The following is a 5,537-nucleotide window of genomic DNA, read 5'->3' on the forward strand; positions in this document are numbered from 1 at the left end:
CGGATATGGATCCATCTATCTCATCCTGTTTGATATCTGACTCCATTCTGCTGTGTCTGGTATCGATCCCGTCTGTCTTGTCCTGTTTGATATCTTGCTACAGTCTCCGATATCGATTCCGCCTGTCTCATCCTGTCCGATATCCTCTGCCAGTCTCTGGTGTCCGGTATCGATCCAGTCTGTCTCGTCCTGTCTCATTTCTGACTCCAGTCTCCAGTATCTGGTATCAATCCTGTCTGTCCCATCCTGTCTGGTATCTGGCATCGATCCTGGCTGTCCTGTCCTATCCGGTATCGACGCCGTCTGTCCAGTATCTGTTTGTGTATCTGGTATCGATCCTGTCTATCCCGTCCTGTCTGGTATCAACTCCGTCTGTCCGGTATCTGCTCTTATCTCTGGTATCGATCCCGTCTGTCTCGTCCTAACTGATATTTGACTCCAGTCTCCAGTATCGGATATGGATCCCATCTATCTCGTCCTGTTTGATATCTGACTCCAGTCTGCTGTGTCTGGTATCGATCCCGTATGTCTCGTCCTGTTTGATATCTTGCTACAGTCTCAGGTATCGATTCCACCTGTCTCGTCCTGTCTGATATCCTCTGCCAGTCTCTGGTGTCCGGTATCGATCCAGTCTGTCTCGTCCTGTCTCATTTCTGACTCCAGTCTCCAGTATCTCCAGTCAACCACTAAACGAACCTCTGCACCCGCGAGACGTTTTGACTCTGTCCGGTATCCTACTTGTGAATCCTGTCCGGTATCGATCCCGTATATCTCTTCCTGTATGATATCTGACTCCACTCCCCAGTGTCTGGTATCGATCCCGTCTGTCTCGTCCTAACTGATATTTGACTCCAGTCTCCAGTATCGGATATGGATCCCGTCTATCTCGTCCTGTTTGATATCTGACTCCAGTCTGCTGTGTCTGGTATCGATCCTGTATGTCTCGTCCTGTTTGATATCTTGCTACAGTCTCCGGTATCTGGTATCGATTCAGCCTGTCTCATCCTGTCCGATATCCTCTGCCAGTGTCTGGTGTCCGGTATTGATCCCATCTGTTTCGTCCTGTCTTATTTCGGACTCCAGTCTCCAGTATCTGGTATGAATCCTGGCTGTCCCATCCTGTCTGGTATCTGGCATCGATCCTGGCTGTCCTGTCCTATCCGGTATCGACGCCGTCTGTCCAGTATCTGTTTGTGTATCTGGTATCGATCCTGTCTATCCCGTCCTGTCTGGTATCAACTCCGTCCGTCCGGTATCTGCTCTTATATCTGGTATCGATCCCGTCTGTCTCGTCCTAACTGATATTTGACTCCAGTCTCCAGTATCGGATATGGATCCCATCTATCTCGTCCTGTTTGATATCTGACTCCAGTCTGCTGTGTCTGGTATCGATCCCGTATGTCTCGTCCTGTTTGATATCTTGCTACAGTCTCCGGTATCGATTCCGCCTGTCTCATCCTGTCCGATATCCTCTGCCAGTCTCTGGTGTCCGGTATCGATCCAGTCTGTCTCGTCCTGTCTCATTTCTGACTCCAGTCTCCAGTATCTGGTATCAATCCTGTCTGTCCCATCCTGTCTGGTATCTGGCATCGATCCTGGCTGTCCTGTCCTATCCGGTATCGACGCCGTCTGTCCAGTATCTGTTTGTGTATCTGGTATCGATCCTGTCTGTCCCGTCCTGTCTGGTATCAACTCCGTCTGTCCGGTATCTGCTCTTGTATCTGGTATCAATCCTGTCTGTCTCGTCCTAACTGATATTTGACTCCAGTCTCCAGTATCGGATATGGATCCCATCTATCTCGTCCTGTTTGATATCTGACTCCAGTCTGCTGTGTCTGGTATCGATCCCGTCTGTCTTGTCCTGTTTGATATCTTGCTACAGTCTCCGGTATCGATTCCGCCTGTCTCATCCTGTCCGATATCTTCTGCCAGTCTCTGGTGTCCGGTATCGATCCAGTCTGTCTCGTCCTGTCTCATTTCTGACTCCAGTCTCCAGTATCTGGTATCAATCCTGTCTGTCCCATCCTGTCTGGTATCTGGCATCGATCCTGGCTGTCCTGTCCTATCCGGTATCGACGCCGTCTGTCCAGTATCTGTTTGTGTATCTGGTATCGATCCTGTCTGTCCCGTCCTGTCTGGTATCAACTCCGTCTGTCCGGTATCTGCTCTTGTATCTGGTATCAATCCTGTCTGTCTCGTCCTAACTGATATTTGACTCCAGTCTCCAGTATCGGATATGGATCCCATCTATCTCATCCTGTTTGATATCTGACTCCATTCTGCTGTGTCTGGTATCGATCCCGTCTGTCTTGTCCTGTTTGATATCTTGCTACAGTCTCCGATATCGATTCCGCCTGTCTCATCCTGTCCGATATCCTCTGCCAGTCTCTGGTGTCCGGTATCGATCCAGTCTGTCTCGTCCTGTCTCATTTCTGACTCCAGTCTCCAGTATCTGGTATCAATCCTGTCTGTCCCATCCTGTCTGGTATCTGGCATCGATCCTGGCTGTCCTGTCCTATCCGGTATCGACGCCGTCTGTCCAGTATCTGTTTGTGTATCTGGTATCGATCCTGTCTATCCCGTCCTGTCTGGTATCAACTCCGTCTGTCCGGTATCTGCTCTTATCTCTGGTATCGATCCCGTCTGTCTCGTCCTAACTGATATTTGACTCCAGTCTCCAGTATCGGATATGGATCCCATCTATCTCGTCCTGTTTGATATCTGACTCCAGTCTGCTGTGTCTGGTATCGATCCCGTATGTCTCGTCCTGTTTGATATCTTGCTACAGTCTCCGGTATCGATTCCGCCTGTCTCATCCTGTCCGATATCTTCTGCCAGTCTCTGGTGTCCGGTATCGATCCAGTCTGTCTCGTCCTGTCTCATTTCTGACTCCAGTCTCCAGTATCTGGTATCAATCCTGTCTGTCCCATCCTGTCTGGTATCTGGCATCGATCCTGGCTGTCCTGTCCTATCCGGTATCGACGCCGTCTGTCCAGTATCTGTTTGTGTATCTGGTATCGATCCTGTCTGTCCCGTCCTGTCTGGTATCAACTCCGTCTGTCCGGTATCTGCTCTTGTATCTGGTATCAATCCTGTCTGTCTCGTCCTAACTGATATTTGACTCCAGTCTCCAGTATCGGATATGGATCCATCTATCTCATCCTGTTTGATATCTGACTCCATTCTGCTGTGTCTGGTATCGATCCCGTCTGTCTTGTCCTGTTTGATATCTTGCTACAGTCTCCGATATCGATTCCGCCTGTCTCATCCTGTCCGATATCCTCTGCCAGTCTCTGGTGTCCGGTATCGATCCAGTCTGTCTCGTCCTGTCTCATTTCTGACTCCAGTCTCCAGTATCTGGTATCAATCCTGTCTGTCCCATCCTGTCTGGTATCTGGCATCGATCCTGGCTGTCCTGTCCTATCCGGTATCGACGCCGTCTGTCCAGTATCTGTTTGTGTATCTGGTATCGATCCTGTCTATCCCGTCCTGTCTGGTATCAACTCCGTCTGTCCGGTATCTGCTCTTATCTCTGGTATCGATCCCGTCTGTCTCGTCCTAACTGATATTTGACTCCAGTCTCCAGTATCGGATATGGATCCCATCTATCTCGTCCTGTTTGATATCTGACTCCAGTCTGCTGTGTCTGGTATCGATCCCGTATGTCTCGTCCTGTTTGATATCTTGCTACAGTCTCCGGTATCCGGTATCGATTCCACCTGTCTCGTCCTGTCTGATATCCTCTGCCAGTCTCTGGTGTCCGGTATCGATCCAGTCTGTCTCGTCCTGTCTCATTTCTGACTCCAGTCTCCAGTATCTCCAGTCAACCACTAAACGAACCTCTGCACCCGCGAGACGTTTTGACTCTGTCCGGTATCCTACTTGTGAATCCTGTCCGGTATCGATCCCGTATATCTCTTCCTGTATGATATCTGACTCCACTCCCCAGTGTCTGGTATCGATCCCGTCTGTCTCGTCCTAACTGATATTTGACTCCAGTCTCCAGTATCGGATATGGATCCCGTCTATCTCGTCCTGTTTGATATCTGACTCCAGTCTGCTGTGTCTGGTATCGATCCTGTATGTCTCGTCCTGTTTGATATCTTGCTACAGTCTCCGGTATCTGGTATCGATTCAGCCTGTCTCATCCTGTCCGATATCCTCTGCCAGTGTCTGGTGTCCGGTATTGATCCCATCTGTTTCGTCCTGTCTTATTTCGGACTCCAGTCTCCAGTATCTGGTATGAATCCTGGCTGTCCCATCCTGTCTGGTATCTGGCATCGATCCTGGCTGTCCTGTCCTATCCGGTATCGACGCCGTCTGTCCAGTATCTGTTTGTGTATCTGGTATCGATCCTGTCTATCCCGTCCTGTCTGGTATCAACTCCGTCCGTCCGGTATCTGCTCTTATATCTGGTATCGATCCCGTCTGTCTCGTCCTAACTGATATTTGACTCCAGTCTCCAGTATCGGATATGGATCCCATCTATCTCGTCCTGTTTGATATCTGACTCCAGTCTGCTGTGTCTGGTATCGATCCCGTATGTCTCGTCCTGTTTGATATCTTGCTACAGTCTCCGGTATCGATTCCGCCTGTCTCATCCTGTCCGATATCCTCTGCCAGTCTCTGGTGTCCGGTATCGATCCAGTCTGTCTCGTCCTGTCTCATTTCTGACTCCAGTCTCCAGTATCTGGTATCAATCCTGTCTGTCCCATCCTGTCTGGTATCTGGCATCGATCCTGGCTGTCCTGTCCTATCCGGTATCGACGCCGTCTGTCCAGTATCTGTTTGTGTATCTGGTATCGATCCTGTCTGTCCCGTCCTGTCTGGTATCAACTCCGTCTGTCCGGTATCTGCTCTTGTATCTGGTATCAATCCTGTCTGTCTCGTCCTAACTGATATTTGACTCCAGTCTCCAGTATCGGATATGGATCCCATCTATCTCGTCCTGTTTGATATCTGACTCCAGTCTGCTGTGTCTGGTATCGATCCCGTCTGTCTTGTCCTGTTTGATATCTTGCTACAGTCTCCGGTATCCGGTATCGATTCCACCTGTCTCGTCCTGTCTGATATCCTCTGCCAGTCTCTGGTGTCCGGTATCGATCCAGTCTGTCTCGTCCTGTCTCATTTCTGACTCCAGTCTCCAGTATCTGGTATCAATTCTGTCTGTCCGATCCTGTCCGGTATCTGGCATCGATCCTGGCTGTCCTGTCCTATCCGGTATCGACGCCGTCCGTCCAGTATCTGTTCAGGTATCTGGTATCGATCCTGTCTGTCCCGTCCTGTCTGGTATCAACTCCGTCTGTCCGGTATCTGCTCTTGTATCTGGTATCGATCTCGTCGGCCTCTGGCTTCCTGTTTTTCCACGCCGGACATCTGTCTTACTCCTCCCCCCCAGCGATCGCCGAATCACAGGCGTTTGTGTTCATGTGCATGACTGCCCCATTCCCGTAAAATAAAGCTTGTGTGAAAACGTTACGCATCTGGGTCCTCCTCCTGTTCTGGTTCTGACAATTTTCAACACAAAATGAGATCTA

Source organism: Urocampus carinirostris, chromosome 1 (genome assembly GCF_059441175.1).
Source record: "Urocampus carinirostris isolate Australia breed hairy pipefish chromosome 1, RoL_Ucar_1.0, whole genome shotgun sequence".
Lineage (NCBI taxonomy): Eukaryota > Metazoa > Chordata > Actinopteri > Syngnathiformes > Syngnathidae > Urocampus > Urocampus carinirostris.